General features: G+C 43.5%; 1 long non-coding RNA gene across 1 annotated transcript in view; it reads left to right on the top strand.

Annotated features, from left to right (window-relative positions):
- The first annotated feature begins 5,724 nt into the window (after positions 1 to 5,724).
- Positions 5,725 to 26,576, top strand: part of LOC146618203 (uncharacterized) — a 119,967-nt gene continuing 99,115 nt past the window's right edge. Inside the window, exon 1 of the long non-coding RNA XR_014906791.1 lies at positions 5,725 to 6,149. This is a non-coding gene — a long non-coding RNA (uncharacterized LOC146618203). The remainder of the gene's footprint in view (positions 6,150 to 26,576) is intronic.

Genomic DNA, 26,576 nt, shown 5'->3' with positions numbered 1-26,576 from the left:
TCTGGCGGACTTGGTTCTATGGTAGGTCTTAAAGGGTTAAAGATGATCAAAAATCAAACACAGATTGTTGGCGCTGACAACCAAACACAGGCTAATTATCTGCTCAAAAACGCAAAGTGAACGTCTCTGTCGAAGGTTTGGAAGACAAAGGAAAGTCTGTGTATGTTTCAATCTGACAAAAAGAGCAGCAATGCTGAGTTAAAGTAACAAAGAAGGAATATTTGTAACTCCATCCTTTGGATGAGATAGTAACATACTGTACAGTAATAGAAGTGGAACAGTAAAGTTAACATTTACTCACTTCACAGTATGTTACTGTGTTTTACTATCATTTACAACCTTAATGTATTTTTTACAGTGTAGAACCATCGGCTTCAACCCAGAGGAAAAATACTGTGTGTTTGTAGCTCCAGCCAAGAGAGATTAGATCAAGATTTGCAGTTCATCGTGTCTCATTGAAAGGCCTGATGTTTATGAATATCAGTCACATAAATGCTCATTCTGTGTCTGATCCTCCTCTAGTTTGCAATAGGACACTGAGATAAAACAAACCCAGGGACCTTGGCCCCTTTTAAACATCCAAAGCAATTATTGGAGAGCAGTGAATCTTTGTGATCTAATAGTGCTCTCGGTGTTCTTTTTGAGCTTTTAAACTAATTCCTGATTGATCGCTAATTATCGGTGACGGGGTCTCTAGAGGGAGCTGGGCCCCCCCCTTCTTTTACCACCAAGTACGAAGCAGCTATAACTTTCAAAGACTCTGCTGCTTCCTGTTGCAGCTCGATATTCTGCAAGAATATTAATCGTAGCCTTTCTTTCCAATAAAGAGGGTGGCGCTTCCCCACAGCAAAACAGTGGAATCCCAATAGCACCTGGTGGATGGTGCAGTAGTCTGGGAAGCAGCTTTATTGATCTCAAGTAGTTTGACTGTATCATAATTTCAGGTGCATGTCCATACCAATCAGCTGTTGAACTTTAATTCTCAAGTCCAGCATCAAGTGAGTCCTGCTGCACTTTTTCTCTGTATTGACTTTGATGCCGAATCAAAAACATGGAACTGATAACCTTCTGTGTTAATGACAGAAGCGTCTCTTAATGGCACATCGATTGATGTTTGCTGTTTGGATGTGAATTGCTCTGCCAACAAAAGCATTAACAAAGAGGATCATTGATGACAACGTATTTATTTCTTTCAAGGTCGGATCAATCGAGGTGCAGGTTTTGTCTTGGAAATCTATTCCTTCAATTTGCACCGTGCAGCAGGATCCAGGCTATAAAGGTGGAGGCGGTGTGGTTGTGCAGCTCAAAGCTGCTGTCCTGCTTTAACCGGAGAGGCACTCTGAAGGCTCGAGGAACTGCCGTTAGACTGCAGACCTGTGAAGGTACAGTCATGGCTTTGTGATATGCAACATTCGGAAAGGTCAGTTTTTATGATTATTACCATCATCTCATAATAGCCCTGAGCCAGCTGACATCACTGATTGCTCCTCTGGAAAGTTTTTCAAGTATAACGCCCCAAAACAGGCTCCTTCATCTAAATGACCACATGTATTACGGATGTTTCCAGGTTTGTCTTTCTGTCTGAAGTTGTTTTATTTTAACTGTAAATTTGGTGAAACAACTATCAGAATCTTTACTTTTGTCACAATCCTCTGTAAGTAATAATGAGAACGATTCAAGGATCAAAACTGACCTCCTCTCCATTTGTGGCCGGCCTCCTTGTGGGGGACTGTGGTAGAGTGGATCAGTCAGAACGTCACTGGTCCACTCCCTGACTACTCCAGTTTGCACACTGAAGTCCCCCACTGAAGCACGATACTGGCTCCAGTGCATCTGTCAGAGTGTGAGTGTGTGCATGAATGTGACTGAGTGAATGAGGTAGTAACAAGTGCTTCGAGTGTTCAGTTAGAAATTCACTATATACGTCTCAGTCTGTTTACCATTTCATGTCCTAGCCTTCCTCGGATTTGCTTTAATCTCTCCTCGGCGGTATTCCTCTAGAGTGAAACGATGACACAGCCTCATTGATATTCACAAAATATCCCAAACTGTTCTTTGTTGTCTTTGGCTGTTATTACTGTAACACCACAATTATTGTTCCAGCAACAGCGTAGTCCAAATTACTGACTTTCTTTTTAATAAGTACGAGTATACCTTTCTCACTTTTACAGTGGAAAAAAACATTGACTGGAGGAGAAAATGATTGTGTACACTGCAGTATGTCTAAAAGTCAAAAGGAGGCACTAGTGCTCCACACACTGGCTGATTCTATACATACAAGCGGTTCAACAGCGAAGCACAAGAGGGAAATGTTGAGCTCCGTCGTGTCTCCGAGTCTTCAGTCCTGCAACACATCTACCCAGAACTATCAGTCAGTTCTCTGCTGATAAACTTAAAAATAAAAGATCATGTTTCAGATGGAAAAACACATACGGAGATCATAGGAGGATACAGGACAGTGTTCAGATATCATTATTGCTACTGATACTGCCAACGTGTCATTAATAAAGATTGCATATCAACAGCTGGAAAGATCAGATCCATACTTTCACAAAACCAATTTGTTGGTTTATCGGTGGGAGTTCTTTAACATCAGCATGTCTAACCAGCTGTTTGACCTTTCGCGACATGCTTTTAGTTCAGCTCGTTTAGAAATAAATGTCAAAACCTCAACCGTCAAAGGAGTTTGCAAAGAAAAGCGTCTGGACTTCTTTAAGTTGCTTGAAGACGTTTCACCTCTCATCCGAGAAGCTTCTTCAGTTCTAAGGTCAAATGGTGGGGAGTCCAAAACCTCAATCCGACAAAGTCCCAAGCTCATTGATTTAATTAAAGGCACAGTCCACTGAATCCATAGATTGTACCGAGTGTCTGATAATAGGATGCTTTTCTTACCCAAAACTGATTCCTGAGGTCTGAAGATCCACCGTGTTCATGATCTTCAATAATTATGAACAAAAAATCCCTGAAACTTTTTCATCATTGCTGTGGTAGGCTATGGCATGCTGTATAAAAATGCAGTGTTTGAGAATTTAACAGTAAACTCATTGATTGTACTTGCTTTTTCACATCTGTTAGAAAAGTGATCATAGTGAGCCAATTTTCAGCACAGGATACTGAATGAATTTCCTGTTTCGCGCCAGTAAAATATGATCAATAAAAAGCGGCAGCGGCATCCTCCATGCAGGCGCCACACTGCTTAGCAAGTTCAACATGTCTGTGTGTTCTCTAGCTACTTGTTATTGGTTTATTGACTGGAGGAACGAGAAAACAAACAACTGACTCGCCACCATTATTGCTTTTAACCCCCCCCGCCCCCGCACTTAGTGTTCACTTGCCGCACTTTAACGAGACATGTGACACGTCTGTTTGCACAGGAGCAGGTGGATGGTCACTGTTCATCTATTGCCTGTAAGCAGCTTGTCATTCTTGGCCTCTTCTGGTGGAGGGAGCAGCGGGCGGGTGGTCGTCAGAGGGGTTAAAGTTTGTCTGACCCGCTTTATTTCATTTTCCTGGCTGGTTTGTGGGGGCTGCAGGTCAAAGTCTGAGAGGGCAGCCAAGCCGGAGTTAATGTCAGGGCTTTGTTTGCTGCTCGGTCCCTCATCGGGATAGACCCGAGCCGGACAATAGCTGGGATCACAGGTCACCAGAGAGCCAGTGTGAGAGGGCCGGTGTATGTATGCTGTGTGTTTCAGTCCGGGCAGGATGCTGCAGAACCACAGCTCGGGCACATAGCACTTGTTCCCACAGAGGTTGATTATTTGAGCTTTAGAATTCTTAAGATGGGATGAATCACAAAGATGGTGATGTTTATTGGGAGTTATTATTTAGTATGGTCAGAGATTATATAGAATCAACGTGAGTATTAGGGCAGACGCTGATATGTGCAAAGAAACCCAACCCTACTGGAATAGACTGAATAGAGTTTAGACAAAGGCCCGACTGGGGTTCAGGATTAAGTCTTGAATGTCATTCAGAGACTCGGTTCTTCCTGGATCTGTTTTAACTCTAAGTAGCATGAGCAGGTTGAATGACTCTGCCTGACTGAAGTATACACTCGAGCGGACTTCAAACATGCAGCTGAGATGCCTTTTCTATTTTCCATTGGGTATCCTGAATATCCGCGGGGAAAATGAAGGCTTCACTTGTTCTAAAACAAAGTTCTGGCTTGATTGCCTAACGCTATGCAGTAATCTGTCCTACGTTTACTTTTTACATGCTTCACACTTCAGTCGCTGTGATGTGCTTGGCCGAGTGTGACGCTGCGAATACCTCCCAGGAGGGACTGTTTGCAAGTGCGTGTCCAGACAACCAAGACAGCAAGTTCTGGAGAAAGCTCATGTCGCCTGCAGAAAGTTGTGAATGTGGTTTGAGAAGACACTTTGCCCAAACTGTGTAGTAACGGTGGTTTCGTCAAGCTCGTCTATCGTCCTCTGCGGCTTTTAATTTGGATCTTGTTCCGCTCCCACCCCCACGCTCTATCCTTCCATCAATCGACCCCGGCACATGTGGCTCTGACTTATCCAGCCATGGCATTGACCCCTCTATTCATATTGACTGGCTGTTTCTCATGACCTCTTGACCTCTCGGGGTCAACCCTGCAGCCGTCTGGACCTCCTCCTCCACCTGGCTCCTATCTCCACCCCTCAGATGCTCCAGATGGATTACTTTCTGCTCAAACCGTCCACAGGATTACGCTGTTGTCTCGACACAGCACGGGTCCCTGGCTACGGTTAAAAATGTTCCCTGAACCGGCCGCTCATTTCAAAGTATTTTCTCTGAATTTGTCTGCAGATGCCGGGGGAACTTTCTCTGCCCGTCTCTCTTTCATTGCCCGTCTGCCGCTCTCTGAACTCGCTGTCCTCGTTCCACAGCCTGGTTTTGATACATGGCGTCCTGATGGTTTGCTAGGGAGAATCTGGGTCAGTGTGGGGAGCCAGAGATAGAGATAGCACAGGCACGAGGCTGGCTTGCTGAAGAAATGCATCACACAATGCCGTCCAGAGTCTAGAGAAAACAATGGTGCTTTAGAGATTTCAAGCGGCAGAGTCCACATACCTCACATAGCTGTCAGAATGCTCTGCTTGAGGTCTGCAAATATCACCATCAGCGATAAGGCGCAAGAGAGCCGGGCCCAAGCAGTCCTTGAATAGGATGTCACACGGGTCCAGATAATACTTGATCTGTTTGGAGCAGAAGCGACGCAGGAAACTGTTTATATGAAAACATTTCATTAGCAAAAGTGAGTGTGGCTGATCTGTGTGTGATCCTGAGTGACACGTCCATTAGTTTTGGATTAAATATGACATAACTGAAGTCCAGACAGGATTCTAACATGCACATGATTGAATTACATAGATTGGAAATGTTCAGCAAGCCTACGATATTTTTGGCAGCAAAATCATCAAAGAGAGTGTCATCTTTCTGTCGCAGCAGCCGTCCCAGTACTTTTAGTTGTGCTGAAGTTGTGATATTTTTCATGCAAAGTGGGGCTTGTCCCGTGGAGCTGAGTGGACTTTGGACTAGCACCAGCAATCCCTGATCCCTGCTAAACCGAGCTATAGGGAGAGGGGAGGGAGGCAGAGAAAGGGCTGTGAGAGAGGTGGGGGAGGCAAGAACGAGAGAGGAAGTGAGTGTTCATCACAAAGTGTGCCACGGTTGTGGGCATGCCCAGTAGAGTTTGACTCACAGCCTGAAATCCAGCCTCTAAATTTGAACAGGAGGGAGACGAGGTGACTGAGCAGACTTTTGTTGCTGCTTTCTCTCCCCGACTCTCTCCTTCCCGCTCGCCCTCGCTCTCTCTCACAACATATTATTTTTCCCCTCCTCCCTCCATTAGTGAGTGTGTGTGGAGAGGTTTGCGTTTTGCTATGGAAGAGCAAGAGGAGGTGCAGAATTTCACCTAGAGAAAGAGACAACAAGGGAGAAGAGAAGTAAAGAAAATAGGAGGAAGAGGACAAGAAGTGGGACAAAAAGGCAAGAGAGAGCCCACGTTTCTCCTGCTCTCCCCTCCCTCCTCCACCAACGAGTTTCACCTCAAAAAGAGCAGAGGGACCAACTTCAAAAGGCAGTCAGGAGGGAGCTGGAGTGTGAAACGTGAGGAGAGAAGAAGATGAGAGGCTGACCGGCGCTGTGCTTGCTGTGCTGTCCAGGTCAGTGCCCAGAAAACACTGAACAAGCGCTCGCTCTTTCGCTTTGCTTGGTTTTTATGCTTGCAAACTCCAGCAGTGTGCATCCAGTGTTTTTCTCGTTTACCCGTGTTGTGTGCATGCGTGCGTGTTGGTGGGGAATTGAGCGACTGATTGACAGCCTCTGCACCGTCTCCTCTCAGCGCCGTCCGACCGGTGTCGCCGCAGCCGAGCCAAAGTACAGAAACTCCAGCTGCTCCCTTTAGCGCTGCACATGGGAACTGTTATAGCTCAGATGTTCACATGCATACACGTGTTGAGGGAGGACAGACTCTGCGAACGTAGCCACGTGGTTACAATAAGGGAGAAATCACAGAGCCGTGCTGCTGGCCGGGCACTCGCACTCACTCACGCTGAGCTGGAGCGCAAAGACGTGACGAATTTTCTCTTTTAGTGAAGAGATTTTCGACAGAAGCCCTTCCTGTGATGCTTGGATGTGTTTGTTAGATCAGCCGTGGTGGTTCAGACGCTCGTCTTTGCAACGCGCTGTAATTACATATATACCTTTTATCAATGATCTGGCGTCATCTCCCACCAAGTAGAGCTACAGTTATGTAAGACGGTTATTTTATTTACTAATCAATGGATCCTTTTGTCAAACAGCTGAAAAATATTTATTAAATTATTATTATCACATAAAATACACTTCAGCATGTTCACCAATCAATGAAATATCTTTAAATATGTGTTTCCTGACTAATAATGTCTAATTTCTCCTTTGTGGAAATCCCAGTGGTGTCCAGTATGAAGCAATCCTCGTTAGTCACAAGCTGCACTTGTGTTTAGAGGAGTAGTGGCTGCTGTTGCCGTCTCTGACATACCAGACATGCTGTAGCTAACTCTGTGACTTGAAGTCTATTATTAGATTCATTACCCATTTAGATATTTAGGGGTTTACAGGAAGTGCTGCAGCAAAATGTTCCTCTGCTGGCCTGTGCTTGTAGATTTAGTGCCTTTTTTTCTGGTCACAATTAACATGTTAATAAAACACAACTGATATTTATCTGTGTACTTGGCTCAGCAATGATCTGTGGAGAGCAGAGCTACTATTAAATATAGAAGCTAGAGATCGGAGAGGTCAGAGCAGATGTGCACGTTCTTCTTCGACAACGTTTAGATGTTGATGCTTTAATGTAACAAAACCAAATTCATGTCACATCCAAAAAAAACATACAAACAAACAAACAAAAACAGCAATTTAATGTTGTAACTATTTTCTTTGTAATGCACTACATGCACCAATCACACGACTCCACCAAACAAAGCAAACAGATGGAGACATCTGTACAGCCAGCATCTCACCCAGAAACATCAGAAAGGAGAAAAAGCCCTGCTGAAAAACACGCACACGTGATGTTTGGGTGAACTGTCCCTTTAAATGCAGACGTCAGATTCATTTGGTTGCTTCTTTGTCCTGCGGATGATTTTATTCACGTGGAAACCAGCTGTCCGCACAGTTTCTAACTTTCTGCAGTCACAAAGCAACACAGGTGCAGGTAACATCGTGTTGTTGTTACCTGAAGCAGCCGGTGGAGTTTTGTCCAGTGTTGTGTCTATTTTGGTTCTGGTTTTGGGCTCCCCAATGTCCAACTGTGGACAAGACATAGATGGTAGATGACCAGGACACCAAAGAAAACAGCGTACGTCCTGTGCCAAAATGAAAAATAATAATTTAAGTCACTAAAAATCACAATTGATCTGTTTTTTAAGTTTAATGAGTGATTAAAAAGTGAGCTTTCTGAATAGGGGGCTGCATGACCAAAAACAGAACCTTTTGTCCATATTGAAATTATTATTATTATTATTATTATTATTGTAATGATTATTATTAGTTACAATTGCATTTTTTTAGTACCTAAATTCTTGTGTTGCACACCGGCTGGTGTTTAGACCAGAGAGAGTGAGAGGAGCTCTGAATGATGAGCTGGGACTTGGTGTGAAGCTCGTTTATCTTTTCTTTTCATTCTAAAGAATTTTTTTGGACTCATCATCTAACAGGACCTTCCATAGACACAGTGCTCACTTTCCTCCCCACGGCCTGTGTGACTCTTACTCTGAAGGTTTGTGTGGCTGAGAAGTTTGGAGTATGAGGGCAGTGGTTTAATTAACGAGCCTACTGAGGAGCACTATGGGAAATGTAGTTTTGTTACAGTTTCTATTTTTTCTTCTTTTATTCTCGAACAAATTGCACTACATGCTCTGAGTGGATTGTTGAGGCCTTAAAAGCATCGGTCCTGTCATTTCTGAGCAGCAGCAGCGTTGTGGCTCCACATGGAGCAGCTCAGGAAGCAGCTGAGGCAGCTTCCATCTTTTCATTTATTTGCACCATGACTCCCTTATTCCTTGGAGACTGGGTTCCCATGCGTAACTGCCCGGGTCTCGCCCCCGATGGCCCGTCAGAGGCTCCGTGATCCATCACACACCAGGCGGCCGTGTTTTCTGAAAGGGCCGTGAACTTGTTACCTCCCTCAGCCAGCTCGCCTGAATGTCAAACTCATTTTTCTTTTCGTGCGTCCCCTTTCTCTGCTCCTTCCCAGGGCTGCTGGTGTATTGAAATAATTGGGCCGCATTCAGTGCGACCAGGTTGCCAGCGCGGCGTTTGAATAGAGATATCGAGTTTGGTGCCACGACTTCCCCCTGACTTCCCTTTCGCAGCTCTTTCCTCCGCCTTCCTCCGAGGTCGTGACGGGTCATCATCGTGACACGGCATCCGCGGTACATTATCTACAGTAGCTGGCCCGCCCTGGAGCTGTGTCTATAGACCATTCTTCCAGGGTCTGTTGTCTCTAGGATCTCTGGATTCACTGTTCGACATGGCACACATTCAAAACGGTAGCCTCGAGGGGCTTTTATTCCTCCAACAGAATTCAATCACTTTTCTCTCTCGTCTTTCTGCCTCTCTGCTGAGTTATTCAGAGTTTAATGAGGGAGGGAAGATAAAGGCAAGCTTATGGTTTGCCAGATCACGAAGAGGCCGCCTTTTTGTTTCTGCTGGAGGACCCACACAGCGAGCGTTCATGTGAAATGAGTTCTTTTTTTTAAACCAGAGGGGAAGGTGATTGAGATGTCTGAGAAAGAGCCGGGGAGTCTGGAAAGGCGCGGGTCATTAAAGTGTCAGAGGAGCTGCAGCTCTTCAAATATTCCTCCATACTTTGCATGCAGTGCAGGATGCAGAGGACTGAGTGAGAAGGGGAATTTTGGGGCAGCACAAGGAGGTATAATCTGCTGCGAGGTATTATGATTATCAAACGTTAATGCACTGGTTTCACCACGGGCATCAAATAGTTATGCAGCGCTACACCTCCTGCGCTGTGCATCATTGAAATGACTGCACAGGATTATCCCCTTACATAAGAAAGTGTGGGTGGTTTGGAGACGGCTCCTGACAGTGTGGGAGGGCATCGGACCGGACCCGAGGAAGCGCCGGGCTGACGCTAGGCTGTTGTTGAGGCTCAGTTTAGGTCAAAGTCCATACTACGTATCAGCTGTCAGAAAGTGTGTTTGCTTTACCGGCTGCACGGGCGTCAGCATCTACGCAAGGCTCCTCTGTCTGACATCAGAGAGGAGAGGTAGAAGGGTTCACGCCTTCTCTCTCACACACTCTGTCACCAGGTCAACGCTGGTCTGTCTCTTTGGAGCTGTTACTTTTCCCTCGAGCAGTTGCACCAGCCAGCTGCTGGGGACATGCAGAGTGTCCGAGCACATCAGGTTTGTAGGAGCATTGATTATTTTCACTCCTCTCCGAGGTACACGACTCTCCTGGATTTGTTTTTGTAAAGCTGCTGAATTCAGATAAAATGGGTCTTTGTTGCAGAAATGAATTGGGCTTTAAAATTACAAGGACGACGCAGGAACTTGCAGGAACTTGTCCTTTTTGGGTTAGTAGCCAGCTTTAGTGCACAAGATGTCAGACGGTTCAACTGTGGCCAAACTGATAACCACACCTAGTTTTGCTGGTTATTATAACCTCTATTAGTCACTAGCTTTTGTGTTTACTGTATCGTTTTATTTTCTTGAATTTGTAGCAAGTAAATCTAAAATGAGTTGGGTGCGGTGTCCAGCTGGGGGACTAGCAGGTGTTTTTGAAGAGTGTTTCTTAATGGGCCATAGTTGGTATTCATCCTGCAGCCTTTACCCGCAGATGTCGGCTTTAAAAGAAAGAAACAGCGCCAGCTCATTTCAACTACAAGAGGACTTAAAAGTCCGTTATCTGCCAAAGCCACAGCCCAGTTCTTCAGTTTCAAAACAACACATTTAAATCAAATCTAACGTCGTCGTCATTTTGCCAGTTTGAGTGAAATTCGGCCTGGTGTTTGATCCTGGTGGCAAACAGGAAGGAAAACAACAAAACACAGACTCTCACTCATCTGGTTTTGGTCCTTATAAGAGCAACATCATTTCCTGACCTTTCCCAGGTGCTCGTCTCGCAGCACCTTGTATCTTGGATATTACATTACAGAGTAAACATTGTTATATGTGCCGTTGGTGGAACACCCACACCTCACACCCACGATGTCACATATTTATTTAAATATTTAATAATTACATTTTGAACCTACTACCACGTCCTACTTCATTCTGAAGTCTGACTTTGTTTGACATGAAGATATAACATTGCAAAATCTATTTATAAGAAATGATTCGATTCCTGTAAAATTACAGTAGAAATGTTCGGCTGATTTGTCGGATCTGTGTCTGTTTGCAAAGGACAATAATTAGGCCGTGTTTTTATTGTGCAGGTGCTGCAGTGAAGTTTTCCTGGAGTGCTCAGGCTTTTATGAGCGGATATCCTAGTAATCATAAGATAATAAAAAGCTTTTACAGTGAATATATTTCCCTAAAATAGAAGCAGGAGAGAGAGAAGGATTGGGCCTGAATACCAAGAACATCCCAGATCAACATAAAACTGTATTATAGTGAATGCATCAGGAGGACCCATGAAGCCTGATCCTGAACACTGAGTGCATCAGTGTGTCCTGTATTACTGACAGATGTTTCTGCAACATTTTAAATTAAATTTGGAACATTTATCTGTGCTCACATCTCATTTACAGCCTACATAAGCATCATGGAAACTGCAGCTGTACATTAGGGTTTTAATAGTTTTGCAATTTTCATGAGTTTTATTTTTATTTAGTTTTGACTTCAGATTTTCAATTTTATATCAATTTTAATTAGTTTTTACCAATTGTTTGCTAGTTTAGTTTAGTTTTTATTTTTTTTGAAAATCCTTAGTTTCAGTTTAGTTTTGATTAGTTTCAGTTATAGTTTTAGTCGTGTTTGCAATAATTAAGTGTAACAACATCCCAGTTTCATCATATCAGTCATGCTCTTCTGCTTATCCTTGGGTATGTTGCTATTCCAGCTACACTGCACTCTGGACAGGTCCCCAGTCTGTCGCAGGGCTAACATGCAGAGACAGACAACTCACATTCCCACCTATGGGGAACCTCTGGTAAAAAGTGAGGGCAGATGAACAACCACTGATACCAGGCAACTATAAGATATATCTTGGCCCCAATGAGACTATTAACTCTTGCAGCACCGGGTGCATTGCTAAACCTTTTGAAGACTCACACAGTTGTGTAGATATCCCAGTCTCAATAAACACATTCACCAACGCTGCACATTCACCACTGCATTAATGTTTTTTGTGGAGTTGTCTCGGGATGCATCACGCTGCCTTGCCTGGGGTTAGCGTCTGTTTCTGGGGATGAGGGTTGAGTGTGCTCCCTTACCTTCTCAAGGTAAGCTAGGTTAGCCTTCTTGTGTGAGCTTTTCAAGTGCACTTTAAGGTTTGTGGGATTTTTCCCCTTTAGAAATGTCCCTCATAATTTGTCTCTTTCCACTACAAGACACTTGCTTTATCCAAAACACAGTCATATTCAAAGTAATCCCAAATTGGACTCTGGCGCTTTCTCCCGACTTTTGCTGACATGATTCTGCGCGTGGACGGAGCAGCAACACAGACGACTCAACTAACGTACTGCCACCTGCTGGCATAATGAGACACAGCAAGAAAAAAACCTGGAAACTACACTTTATTTTCACCCTCGACTATTGTAGGACACGCACACACATAAAAACTAAACACATTTTGCTATAAATTCAGTTAATTTTAGTTAGTTTTGTGAACACTCATTACAGTCTTAGTTAGTTTTCCTTTTTTTGCAAAGTCTTGTTTTATTTTTATTTCCATTAACGAAAATGTTTTTTCACTTCTAGTTTTCGTTATTTCGTTAGTTTTCGTTAACGATAATAACCTTGCTGTACATTAAGTATTATTCATTTAACATTAATCTTAACCCTTGAAAATATTTAATAAGTGAGCTGCTGAACATCACTGACACACGAACACTTCAGACAGAGAAAATCTCAGATATGATTCTGGTAATTAATTTTTTAGAGACTTCTGAGGAGTCTTATTATTCTTACTGTGCACTCCCAGAGTGTAAAAAGAGAAAAAACATCTATTTATATCACATTGGCGCCACGTCTGGTTGTTCTTACTTTATCCCACCTCGTGATAACAGATCGACAGTGCATGATGGTTTTGGACGCGTGTAGCTTCTCTGCACCACATTTGTTTTTGTGCCCTGTTCAGGGAGGCTTTCGATCAGTACTGCACTGCAAGCATGTCTCTTTCTATAATTTGTATTTATATTTATTTGTGAAGATGTAAAGCCACATCACTGTGTATGAATACACCACTCTGCATTAGTTATCATAAACTCTTTTGTCCTGTCTTGCTCCCCGTCCCCCCAACTGGATGTTTCTTCTGTTAAAAAGGGAGTTTTTCCTTGCGTATCGGTGTTCTTCTCATTGTTGGGGTTCCTTTGTATTATTGTAGGTTTGATTTTGCAGCATGACCCAGATCCTGATCATTTTGAAAATTCGAGCACTTCTGTGTCACTAAAATTTGGTTTGATTATGATTGCATGGCCTTCGTGGTGGCGGTTAATTAAGGGAAAGAATGAAGCATAATTGTAATTTGAGGTAACAAATTCTAGTAATTGTGACTCCAAATAAGCAAACAGCTGATTGAAGCTGACTCCAGATGAGGTCCCTCCTGACACTCGTGTGACACGCCACCCTTCTCAGAAACAGCCTGTCGGTTTGAGAGCTGATCTGTTCTCCTTTGATTCTCTGAGTCCTCACTTGTTGCTGCATATTGTAAACAAAGCAGAATGTATGCAGGTACAGGAAAACAGACAGTCGTATGAAGGTGTCAGAGAAGCTTTTATGTGAAGGATGATTGCTGTTCCACTGAGACTCGAGCCTCTAAGCAGAATGTAATGTTAGAGCTGTGCTCAGTGTGTGGGCGTGCTTCTAACCGACACTCCTGCCCTCGCTCTCTGTTTTAACTCATCTCTGTCTGCCTCCCTCCACCTCTTTTTTTCATACCCCTCTCCATCGTGCCTCAGCGGCACGATGGAGAGAGTCGCAGGTTGACAGCCTTGCAGGTCTTGCAGGTCTCCTCATTACGCGGCGTCTGAGCCGGTAGAGATTTATCGAGATGATAAAAGCAGTCTGGAGGGCAATAATGACCACAGGCTCTGATGCAGGAGGAGGACGGAGGGGAGAGGCAGCGGCTTGTCTGGCCGCTCGCTCTGCATCTGATCATTCATCAAATGAAACAGCAGAAAGTTTGCTTCAGTGTTTGCTGAATATATTCGTGCATTATCGTTATGTATCTTTTATTTATTTTGCTGGTGCAGTAGTCGATGCAGTGTCAGCATGCCACAAGCCATGGAGCCATGTAGTTTATGTTCCCCTTATAGCTGTGTGCTGCTTGCTTTTAAAAGATATAGTTCACACATGCCTGTTAAGTTTTGCAATATATGAATCTGTTTTTTCTTCTTTTTTAGTAATAAAATCAGGCATGTTTTAAATGAAAGTGCTAACTAGGTGTGGCTGTAATTATTTCTCAGATCATTGTGATTTTCTTTTTTTACGCAACAAGACGAACATTTGTGGTCTAGTGAGATGTACGTGTGAGCTGAAGTGAACATATGTTGCTTCATCACTCAGATATTCCCTGTATTGCGCTTACATGGAGGAATCTATGTCGAAAGGATTTCGTTTCTGCACAGAAACGGGTGTGTAAAATGTGGTTAACCAAACTTTAGTGCTCACACTCCCTAACCCAGTCGTTTAAACATGTAAGCTGGTGTCGGGTATATGGAGTGTAGTGTCCTACGTGATGTTTGTGTGTGTAGCAGAGAGTCGGAGCCGCGGAGCAGGAGTGAACTCGACGGCTTGTCTTGTAGATCAGAGATAATAGGAACATATGGTGCGCTCGCAGCGTTGGCGGCGCTCTTCCCATCGCTGTCGGTCCCTTATCTTTTTATTGCAGTTATAGATCAAGTGTCCCTTCCTGGCTGCCACACTTCAGCTGTGGCCTTACGCCAGAGGACAAAGAGGAGCAGCAACAGTCGTGCCTTACAGTCCCAACCATATCAGACTGCAAAATCTCATTTGGTATTTTGTCTGTTTTCATGTTAAAAACCTTCCATTCACTGTAAGAGTGGTTAGGGAGCATGCTCAGTTCTCCCTGGGTGTGGCTGCAGCTCGACGCTGTGCTGTCTCTTTTCGCAGCTCCTCCTGGTCTGTTCTCTTCCCCCCCAGCAACGGCCTCCTCCTCCTCCACCACCTTTATTCATCTTCACACCTGCTCTCCACACACCCAGCATTGACATTCACCTCTTTCCTTCTGCCCCCCTCGGTCTGTGCTGCAGGACTAAAACGGCTGCATTTAGATTAAAAAACACAAACCTACCGTTTGGGAAATGGAATTGTTGGAAAGGCCTGTACCAAATATTTGTTCTGCTCGTATTCACTCTGTCTATTTATGGACTTCATAGTGCGGTGGTTTATACAGTGGCCTAACAAGCTAACTGTCCCTGCTTTAATCCCAGGAGCAGACACAAATCCTTTTCGGGTATCCAGCATAAAAATCTGTCCAATCAAACATGCTGAGCGACCTGCTGTGGTGTGAAAAGGAGGGGCTTTATTCACTATCTGTATCCCTCTTTGACCTTTTAATTTTAAAATTAAACATATATGTACTTGGTTTTTAAAGGCTGTAAACCTTTGGTTCAGATTTCAAATAATCACTAAAACTTTAACACTTTAATTGATGCTCAATACTCCGGATAGTATTCCTGGCATTGGATAAAATACAAAGACCATTTCCAAGCCAAACACTTCTTTACCAGGACATATTTAGGCTGCTTTAGGCCTGTTAGCAGAGCATGAAAAGATATCCCTCAGGCTGAAACGGGGGGGAAATCCCAGACGCTGCCGTGGCCACGTCTTCTTTCCTTATCTGTCGGTGGGAACTCGTGATGATTGAAGAGAGAAGCAGTGAGTGCTGACAAATACTGAAAGAACAACAACTGTAGTGAAAGAGAAAGAAGCTCCACGGGGATGTGAGGTGTCATTTAACCCGGCACAGAGGTGCTGATCCTTGGACTGAGCTGCTCAAGTTCAAGTTTTTTACTTATTTATTTCTTTGTAAATGTATTTGATGGTCACGCAGTCGATCAGACGTAGAAGTGCTGGTGTCCCAGCCATGTAGCTGAGAACGCTTGGCGCAGAGGTAAGTCACTCGTCCCTCTGAGGTCACAGGTCTGAAGCTGAAGCGTCAGGATACTAAAACATTCTTTCTGAATGATCTCTCATGTAGGTGCATGTTTTTGCTAACAGCACGTACATACAGAGACGCATTCGTTAACAAAGTGCTGTAAACGGTGCCGTTTGTGCCACTCTGCTCGTTCGCTCGTGTCTCTCTGTGTCGCTGCTCTCTGCTCCATTTCTCGGGTTCATTCGTATGGTAATAGGGGTCAGGAGATGAGGGGGTTCTCACGTTCAATGTGAAACTTGGCCCTTTGTGTAGCGCCGGCTCGAGCTGCTGTGACAGAGGCCAGAGGTGAAATTGAATTTAGCTGAAATTCCCCAGTGAGTCTAGCCTTGGGCTGGACTGAGCTAGGCTGGCCCGGCCTCGCCTCGGGCAGCACGGCTCTGTGTACGGCCAGAATCCGTAGGTGTTACCGGACCTCGGTGGACTTGGTAAACCCGAGGCTTAGCGAGGGTTACGGCACGCTGTGCCATCAGATTTGTTGTGGAGACGACCAGCAGCTCATTTGTATTTAATTCAGACATGATGTTGTTTTTAATACCACTACTGTGCTGTTTCCTTCTGAGGTCTAAGCAGCTCCCCTAATTCTAACCTCAAAGCCAGTATTTCCAAGACTCAAAAGGCCTTTTTAGGATTAAAAGTAGATAGTCTTAGATGTGTCCGATTTTTGTCATTGATGGTGGCTTTTTTGAAGTTTACGCTAAAAAATTATTTCTACTCTTACATGATTTTAAAATGTATATTTTTCAAAATTCTGTGTTGCTGTGTTGCAGCTATTTTTAAGTCAGCTGATGCTGGGATATGTCAAATATTTGAATAAATAAAACAAATGTTTAGGGCGACAGCTCTCCAAGTGTGTGGCCAGGAAAAAAATCCAAATTCAATGAAATGCTTTTTTTTCCTGGGGAAAATGAAGAAAACAGTTTGCTGAGGCCATCAGGCGTTTTTGCTTTTACTGTAAATGATTGATAAAATTGTAAGCTGTGCAGGCTGGAAGAAGGAGAACCACCGGGTGTTGTTTAAGCATAACCACATGACAGGAGTCTGTCTGCTGCTTTGACCAAAAGGCTAACCGGTAATCTGTCCGAGTTTAGTTTACTGACATGCTAACCTGTGCTGAAAATCAAGTATTGCGCTGATCCATGTTTTGACCTATAGTTGTAGATGAAAAGAACATTAATGACAACTTACTAATTTGTCAGTTTCATTTAACAAATTATTAAAAAGGTGATTCTACTAAAATCGATGTTGCCTTATTTTATCTAAAAATACAAAGACTGCCTAGTTTGTTACAGTAGGGACCAAATCCATTAGGGACCAACGTTGTATGGGTGCCAGTTTCACTGGATAATATAAAACCCGACCTGATCGTGGCAACGACAACATTAAAATCACTGAAGTCACTGAACCAACCTCTGGGAACCACTAATGTAAATATAACATTCAATCTAGGGCTGGGTGATATGACCCAAAATTCATATCTCGATATTCTTTAGCTGGATGGCGATATACGATAAATATATCTCGATAAATTTTTTTAAAGCCATAAAGTAACAACAAACAGTCAAAGCTGTGTCCCAGACGTCACACGGGCACTTTTATTAACATACAGCGTAGATGTACATGAAAAAAATTACTCTGAAATAAATTATGAGCATTTATTAAATAATAATTCTCCATAAATAAAATAAAACTGTTGTTTTTGTGCATAACAAAAAGCTCACAACTGTGCAGTCAAAATGTAAACTAACAGACGCTGAGCATAATAACAAGCAGCTGCTGCGTGACTGACAGCCTGGGGTTTGAAATCCGCTTCATAACCACGTCTCTGAACAGGTGCCATTTATGGTCCTTATACACACACAGTACGGTAATATTACGTTGAAGCACAGTACGTATCACTCCGCGAGGCTCCTCTGCTCCGACAGTCCATCAAGCGCTGTGGCTCTGTAGCTTACCAAAGTCGTACTGAAACATTTTTTGACAGATTGCTGAGCGCGCGTACCACAGAAAAACGGTTCGCGGTCATCAAGCACAACCAGAATTCATACATAAGGCGCGCTGTCAACTTTTGTGGTTAGCTCGTTAACACATTGACGCCGTCCAGCCCCACGGTAACTCGTTAACAGAGATTTGCCCCGTTAATGCAGTTCTGGTGTTAACGTCATGCTGCAGCACTAAAATAGTCTCCAAATGTTTTCTTTTTACCGAGCAGCTCCTCTTTGATAGCTGCCGTGTCCGTCCTGTCGCTGTCTGCAGGTGAAGCGATGGGGGAGGGCGAGACAGAGTAACGCTGCGTAGAGACAAAAGTGGACGAAAGAGAGGCAAACTTGCAGCTCCACAAGTATAATTATAACGTAACATAGACTATATCGATTAAACGATATTGTCACATCTCATATCGCGCATAAAAATATATCGATATTTTTTTAAAAACTCGATATATCGCCCAGTCCTAATTCAATCCATCCAATAGTTGTTGAGACATTTACTCTGGAGTGGTGACTCCACAGCCAGCATTGCCACCCTGCTATGACCAACGAGTCATCGTTAAATGTAGATGGATACACTCTAAAGACTACACAGTAAATCCCCTAATGTGTATTTTCTGCTTTATGCATTTGAACGGACTTTATGTTTATTTTGCACAATTATAATCCCTTCAAATGCTATACCAACTATAAAGCACGCAAGTGGAACTCTCCAAGGTGTGCTAGCAGTGCCCAACGGCAGGTCAGACAAGCTTTATTGTAGGTTTTATAAACTTGGGAAAATAACTTTGTCTGTACGGTGAGATCTGAGCAGACCCCAAACTTTGAAAGAACAGGGACAGACCTCAAAAGAAATCCTGCGTGTCGTCTCCTCTGGACCTTTTTTAGTTGGGTTTTTTAATTATTTTATTGCTTGTACAGAGAAACAACCTCGAAAAGAGTCGTTAGAAAAGATTGAACATGGTTGTAGATCTGCAGATCTGGTTGTAAGAACAGTGTTGCTTTATGATGCCTTTTGTAAAGTTGTGTCATTATTTTTGGAGAGTCGGGATGATTCCTAACCTATACTTTCCCCATCTCTTTTAAATAGTGCTCAAACTGCTATGATACTGCACATCTCAGCAGGATTTGTGGATAAACGTTCCAATTTAGAATGAATGGAACGAGATAAGAGTTTCCTCCATCGGGGACTTTCTCCTCTGCAGATCTTCTCCACAATGATCTTTTACTGTTTTGATGCGCTTGGAGGATTTGTTTGCACAGAGAAATACCTCGTTGGTTTACGTGCTTGTGAAGCTCAAAACGGGCTCGTCTCTAATGTTGCCCTGTGGCTCCGTCCGACACGGCCTGATAAACACGATTAAACATTTTGCGTGCCCTGCAATCAAAAGCAATTTTCCCAAATTATGTCACAATTATGTGTCTCGATTCATAAACTATTTGTTTTTCTTTTCACTCGTGCTGAAAAAAAAGACAAATTTGACATGAAATCTCACTCTGAGTAACTGTGCAGTAAAATGTGATTCTGAAGGTTGCGGACTGAGAGCTGTGAAGCAGTTTTGTTGAGCTATCAACAGATTCTTCTGAATAGACTTTGGGTGAATGTGTGCGTAACCTTGAGTAAAACTCAGCCCCCCGCTCCCTTTCAAAGACAGAGAGGTCTGTCGTCCTCTCTCAAAAACAAATATTTGTGTCCTTGGAAGCTTGTGCGAGCTCGAGGTCGGACTGCATTTTTAGGAGAATTTGCGTTTCTGGCATGTGGAGCAGGTGAGGAATCTGGGTTTTAATTGGAATGGAAATGCAGCTGCACGGGAAATCAAGCGTCCGATGATAACAAAATCTCTCCTATGTGTTAATTGCAGGCAGCCAAGCTTCAAGCCCTGACAGAGGTGTTCACGCTTCACAATCTACTGATCCTGTTACACTGTGACACTTTTACTTGTTCAGTGTCCCGTATGAGGAAAGACAAAGGCATGAGAGGTGCTATTTTTCAAACTGCTTTCAACATCCACCCACAGCGGTGATGCTGGAGAGAGCAGATGGCTATTTCCAGCTAATGCAGTTGGAGGTCTGAGACAGCAGCTACGTGCACTCAGCTGATTAACAAACAAACAAACAAAAAAACAAAACAGTGTTGGCAGATTTATAGAAGGCTGATAATTCAGCCATATTTGTTTAGTCATTGGCAAAGGCAGTTATGATCGGAGCACAATCCATCGAGCTTCTAGCATTTTAGATATAAACACATATTTATTTGATGTCACGGAGTCGGGAGCTACGTGCAGTTCACATAAAAATCCTTTTTACTGCCGTTCTTATGTGCAGTGCAAACAATGTAGGGTTTATGTGGACAATACTGGTAATTACCAAAATCATTTTTCATGTTTCTCTGATGGCTAATCCACCAGTGTGTGCAAACGCTTCCAAATCTTTAAATATCAAACAATATTTTTAATGCTGAAAGATAATTAATGTTCAAATTCACTGTCTTACAAAAAAGATTCATAAAGCACATTATTATGCTGTGATTAAGACGCCAGCTTGCAGTTCTTTCCTTGCAGTTCTGAACAGATAGATGGGTTTAATGTGCTAGCTCCAATTTGGGTAAAAATCTGAATTCAGCATAATTTTTAAGCACTCTGTTTTTGCTTGCTTGTGCAGAGACACAATGGAAACAAATTTAGCTTTAGGTTGTGGGAAACAGTGCGAATACGCTGCCATCAATACTGGGCGTGGTTTGAGGGCGGAGCTCTCAGATGTCATCGGTGCTGCACAGTCGCAGCAGTTAGGTGTGTTACAGACGTCTGGGCAAAATGAAACCTTACACAAAATGCAGAGTATTTAGCAAACCCTACGTGGTGATCAACTGCAATTTAATAAATGACGTGAAAGGTGATTGGCCAAAATGTTGCCTATGAGTTAAACTGTCTTGATGTGACGCAGTGCAGGATGGCGATCATGGAGAGATGGGTTTGCCTATCCTTGGATGTTGGTGTGGGTCAGCAGCACAGCAGTGTTTGTTTGGTCTGGAGGTGTGTGAGGGTTGTTCCCTCATCTCTGGCACTGCTCACACTGTCTGTCCTGTAGAATTTCAGTCATCAGGACTCAGAACAGACTCTTCAGGATTTAGATTTGGGATATGTTTTTCCAAATTTAATTGCTGCTTTGTGGGATTTGTAGGATTTTTCTGTTGGATACATGTTTGTTTGGCACCAGAGCCTGACTGATGATATTGGATAGAGGAAATTATATATTAACCTTCAGCAACTCTGCATTTAAACGAAAATGTAAAAGGTGAAGGAGCCACGAGAAGCATGACATCACATAATTTATCCATCAGAGGGAACAACTCCCCTGATGGCATTACAGTGCAAAGTCATAATTCAATTCAATTTTATTTATATAGCGCCAAATCACAACAAAAGTCACCTCAAGGCGCTTCATAGATACAGAGAAAACCCAACAATCATATGATCCCCTATGAGCAGCACTTTGGCGACAGTGGGAAGGAAAAACCCCCTTTTAACAGGAAGAAACCTCCAGCAGAACCAGGCTCAGGGAGGGGCGGGGCCATCTGCTGTGATTGGTAATTAAATAAGACGAACATTCTTTCCTATGCACAGAGTATCAGCATTAAATATATGGCTGTTTATGCTAATGTTAGCTTAGTCTTACACTTTCTTTGTTAAGGTTGCAGTTTTCTGTATGTCTGTATTGAAGGACATAGTGCACCTGGTTTTCTGAATCTGAATTGGTCAATTAACTGACAACAACTAAGATAGCTAACCTCAAATGCAAAAAACCTGTAAATTATTAGAGATCTGCTAATCAAGCAAAGCTGCAAACTAGAGATTATTTTTTTCTGTGGAGATTTGTAATCAGCAGCGTGTTATCACTGATCCATTTATGGATAAAACTGGAGCACATTTGTTTCCTGGCTTTTGCTTTAAGTGCATAGTTATTAAATGCTAGTCTTGTCTTTAAAGATGCTATCACTGACCACCTTGTGAGTGTTACAATGGATGAAATGCAATACTTACGACAGTGCACTGCATTATATTATATACTGCCCTCAGAAACTCTACCAACAGCAGGGTGGAGATGATGTTTTGCACCTTTAGGGAGTATGAGGTGAAAAGGACATTATGTCCGTTTTTAAGACTGAAGTGAAAGTTTGAGGTTGGTTTTGAATTACACAACAGGCAGGAGTCATTTATCTGGCCATGCCGAATCCTGTTTAGTTCCCTGTATATCTCACTTCTTGCAGTTTGAGTGTTTGATGGGTAAGCCTGCCTGCCTGGACAGATGATTGACAGGTGGTAATGAATTGTGGAGAAATGTGAGAGACCAGCACAGCAAGAGGAAGTGCAGTGAGGGAAGATAGGTGAATGAGACTGCAGTAAATTAAGGCAGAGCTGGAGAGGGGGATAAGTGCACTATCCCCCAGAATGCTTTATTTCATGGTGTAAAAATGACTGCTTCTCACCGCAAACTATTGCCTTGTGTGGCAGGTAATTATTTTGGCGGCCAGCGAATGTCCCCAAAGCCTCCCTCTCAGGGGGCCATCTGTGCACAACTAGCCCAGATAAGTGAGAGAAATGTAGGGCATCCATGCTGTGATGTGAGGTGCTCGCCAGGAGCTTTAGAGGCTCCGCCCCTACTTTGTACATAATGGCAGAATGGAAGGCATAGGAGGGCATGGCAGGCAGCAGGACGTCTTAGGAGAGGTTGGATACAGGTAAGGGGGCCTACCCGGGATGGAGGGGGGGTCCGAAAGTGTGTGAAATAAGCACTAGCTCAGCAGTTTTCTACTGCAGATGTAACTTTCATAAAGATCATGCTTGTCTGCTTTTAGATTATTGTTTATCCTGTGTTTGGTTAAACTCTGCTATGAGAGGTGGAGTATCGATGAGGTACAACACAGATGCTACAGCAAGGGGGAGCCAGGACGTCAGGTCAGGGGGGAGGTTGGGTATCACGCCCCAAGTACGACAGAAGAGCAGCCGAACTGAAAGACGGGATCATGGTGAAGCTGGAAGCCTGGGCGCTCCATAGCCAGACTTACCAAGACTATGTGAAGTGCCCTCTGAAGGTCTGCTAGAAGATGTTAATGCAGCATTACGGCGGGCCCTACTGCGACCATCACCGAGACTCACCAGCTGATCTACACCTCAGCGGCAGCCACAAGGAGCAGTGCCCTCCATGGAGAAGGAGACTAGAGGCCAACACCAAGGCAGCAGAGGGAGGTTAGCTGAGTATCGGAGCTGCAGAAAGGTACAAGAAGTACAGCACGCTGCTCATGCCTGAGGCCTTGGAAACTGCCAAGCAAAGGCAGGAGAATAAACCAGCTGTGCTCCACTGAGCCTCCGAGCTGTACTCTCAGTGGAGAGCATACCCTGAGTATACCTCTCAACACATATATTTCATTTCTTCCCAACATGGGATACATTAGATTTCCACAGAGGCACCGAGCTGGGTGCAGACATACCTCAGCATCTGCAGCCATCGTGGTTTTATGTTGTTGTATCGTTTAACGCAGTTAGAAGCCAACGCTGCATGGAATCAGCACTTCATGGTAGTTATTACATTAGAATAATTAGTGCTTTATTCACCCAGCAAAACAGACAGAAAAGGGTTTTGCTGTTTTCAGCTGGACAGGCTGAATGTCAGTGGAACACATGCAGGAATCATTTTTCACTCCAAGCTTTAAATAAGTGAATCCATTATATAAACTGAAACAATGCTGTCAAAGACCTGAGACAGTTCTTTGCTACTTTTTTATAGTTCCTGTTGGTGGCATTTTTGGCATTTCACCCTGGAGCTCTTTTCTGTTATAATAATGCAGTCAGTGCAACTCTTTGCATGATGAGTAGGTCACCTGGTGCTCCTGTGACTACACTGGATGCATCACTTGCTGTCTTTCATGTCTGTTGCACCAACTTTTGTACATTTTATGCATTATTAGAGCTCATGATTACCTACAGTGTAATTTACAACATTGATGAGGCATTTCTGGACTGCACATGAGGATAAACAGACCTTTCCCCAAGTTTTCCTTATCTACAGCCCAAGATTGTTCATTTTGGCTTCATAGTTTTGCAGCCGTTACTAAGTTTGGGGATTTTTTTCCCAGGTGGAAATGTCAAACAATAGCCTTGGGCTAGGCAGGCATAAATGATTTAGATGCAGTGACATCTGTTCTTTCTGTTCTGCAGACGTTATATATGCATGCAAATACACAGTCAAACAGCCTACAAGTCAAACCAGAAAAGAAAATATGCAAAAAGTCGAGCCAATGTTGAAATTATGAATACAAACGTGTCAAGACAGTTACATGCGACATGTAAAAATAAAAGTCAGAGTAAAGCAAAAAGTAATACTTTTTCTCTGAAGGCCTGAATCTTAATCAGGTTTCGACGACAGTGATCATGTGTGTTCCACTCAGTGAAAAACTGAAGATAACCTTGCTGCAAGTTTGCGGCTTCCTCTGCCCAAATGAGCCAGTTTCAAGCTTCGGGTGTTATGGAATATTTTTAATGAGGGTGCAAAAACCAGATTGTATGTATTTTACTAACCTTCAGAACGAAGGGACATGCCATCGATATGCAAGAATTCTAGTCAGTGATGTTTGCAGTTATGAAGATGAGATGTTCGTCTAAAGATCAAACTTTGTGTTTTTAACCTCTACTTCGTGCTTTGTTCTCAAACATACCGTTCAGAACTTGTTTTGAGGGGTGAAAGTTTGAGCCTTTGATGATGGCGTGACAGCTTTTGGATATTTATTCTCCGCAGCTTTACAGCTTCAGTAGAGTATACATCATGTTAATTTGGGCTGTTGCTGCCTTAACTAAACACTTCAGAAATTGTGGCTCTGCAGCTTTAATTACCCACAACAACAAGTCCAAGGGACTAGTTAGTTCAGCTGAAACTGTTATATTTTCAGGTTGTGTGGATGTTGTTCCATCTTGAATCCCTGGCCTCCGACCTTACCTAAATGTGAGCACACAACACTCAGACTTACAACTGCTGCAACTTTGATGGTTTTAGGACCCATTTAAACAGGGCAGAGAAACCTCCTGGCAACCGCCTGTCACTGGGGAGAAATGCTGCCGGTTGTGAACGTGATTGGTAAACTCGAGACATGCAGGCTGAGAGACACCGCTGCCGGGGCAATCACTGGTTGCAGAAAGGTGATGAATGAGATGATCCCTGTTAGTGTTAAGTATCAATATTTGGTGTTTCTGTATTGATAGAATATCATCATGCAAAATATATTATTTCTGCCCCCGGCTCACACACATCTTACAAACTAATTCATTTACCAATGATACACATTGTGGCTCAGACTATATCTGGTTAATAGCTTGGTCAGGTAGTGGAAGTGTAATGTTCTCACAGCTGCAGACCTTAAAGAGCTGTCGGTGTAAATGTAGTATGTGGTTGACACACAACCTTGGAAGCCCGCGTCTTTATTAGCACGAGTGAACGTGAGGCAGGCACCAGCCTTCTATCATGCACCACACATCAGCCGGTCAGTCAGGTCGTCCAGCCAGTCAGTGTTTCATCTGCTCAGCCAGTCATGATTCAGCCAGCCAAGAAGGCCCCCAGCCAGCCAGCATGGTAGGGAGCAGCAGAGGAGGACATAAATAATACATACTGTACAAGTGAAGACTTTAGAAGTATGGAGCTCGTTCAGTTCCTCTGGGCATCAGACAGCTCATTTTCTTTCTCTCTCATTTTCCTTCTTTCAGACATCTTAATCTCTCTGCACGACTGCATCTCTGCTCCTCAGGCTGTTTCTCCTTTCGTCTTCTGCATCTTATATTTACAGTATGTTTGGAGATTATGTGATGTGCTTTGCTAAAATACAATGCATTTGGTCACAAATGAGGGGTTTTAGATTAATTGAAGTTCTGGAAATATTTCATCCACGTAGTTCTCTGAGCTGGATGATATATTGGAAACAGCCATTTTCTGCTTGAAGTTCACTGGGTTCGTTGTGTCGTGTTACTCCATTTTCTCCTCGACTGCCATCTCTATTTATTTTACCGCCTTCAGTGGCAAACGTCCTCTCGTGTCCATCTGCCCGTTTCGCTCTCTCTCTTTCTCACACGCGCGCGCACGTACTTCCTCTCGACTTCCTCTTTCTCTGCTGAGCCGTTAACAAGCACTGCTCTGCTCTATAGGTGCCCCAACACAAGGTGCAGTATACACTGGCGACTACAGCAACTCATGAGTTACAGCCCTGTGAGAGAGCTCGGAGCTGGGGCATGCTCAGACGAGGGGGAGAGGAAGAGCTGCCTTCCGTCAGCGATGTACTAAAAGTAGTGGCAGTGGGTGTGTGCGTGAGCTGTGTGTGAACACACTGTGTAGCGTTGCCCTGTGGGGCCCATGTGTCTGTCCTCGGCCCTCCAAGTTCTATAACGCTGATCGACTTTAGACTGCATGAACATATCAAGCACCTCGTTTGGAGCCAGATAAATACACTGAAATTAAATGAAAACATGTATTCTTATGTCAGCTCACAATAATACAGAGAAACATGTTTTAGCAGTCGCACTGCCTGGATCAGTGTTTTTCTCAGTGTTGTGTGTATATCAGATATTTAATGTAAGGACATATGCAGGTGCATTTCTTTTGTATGAAAATACAAATTTCACATTTCGTGTCATTACTTTGCAGATTGAAGAGTTTTAAATGGTTTAATAAGGCTGTCATCACATATGTTTTAACTGCGTTTAGACTGCGTGTTGGGTTTGG

The sequence above is a fragment of the Diplotaxodon limnothrissa genome, linkage group LG14 (genome assembly GCF_057381915.1).
Source record: "Diplotaxodon limnothrissa isolate DT_005_m linkage group LG14, D_limnothrissa_male_GT1.1, whole genome shotgun sequence".
Classification (NCBI taxonomy): domain Eukaryota; kingdom Metazoa; phylum Chordata; class Actinopteri; order Cichliformes; family Cichlidae; genus Diplotaxodon; species Diplotaxodon limnothrissa.
Note: the sequence above shows the minus strand (reverse complement) of the source record. Positions and strands in the feature narration are given on the sequence as shown.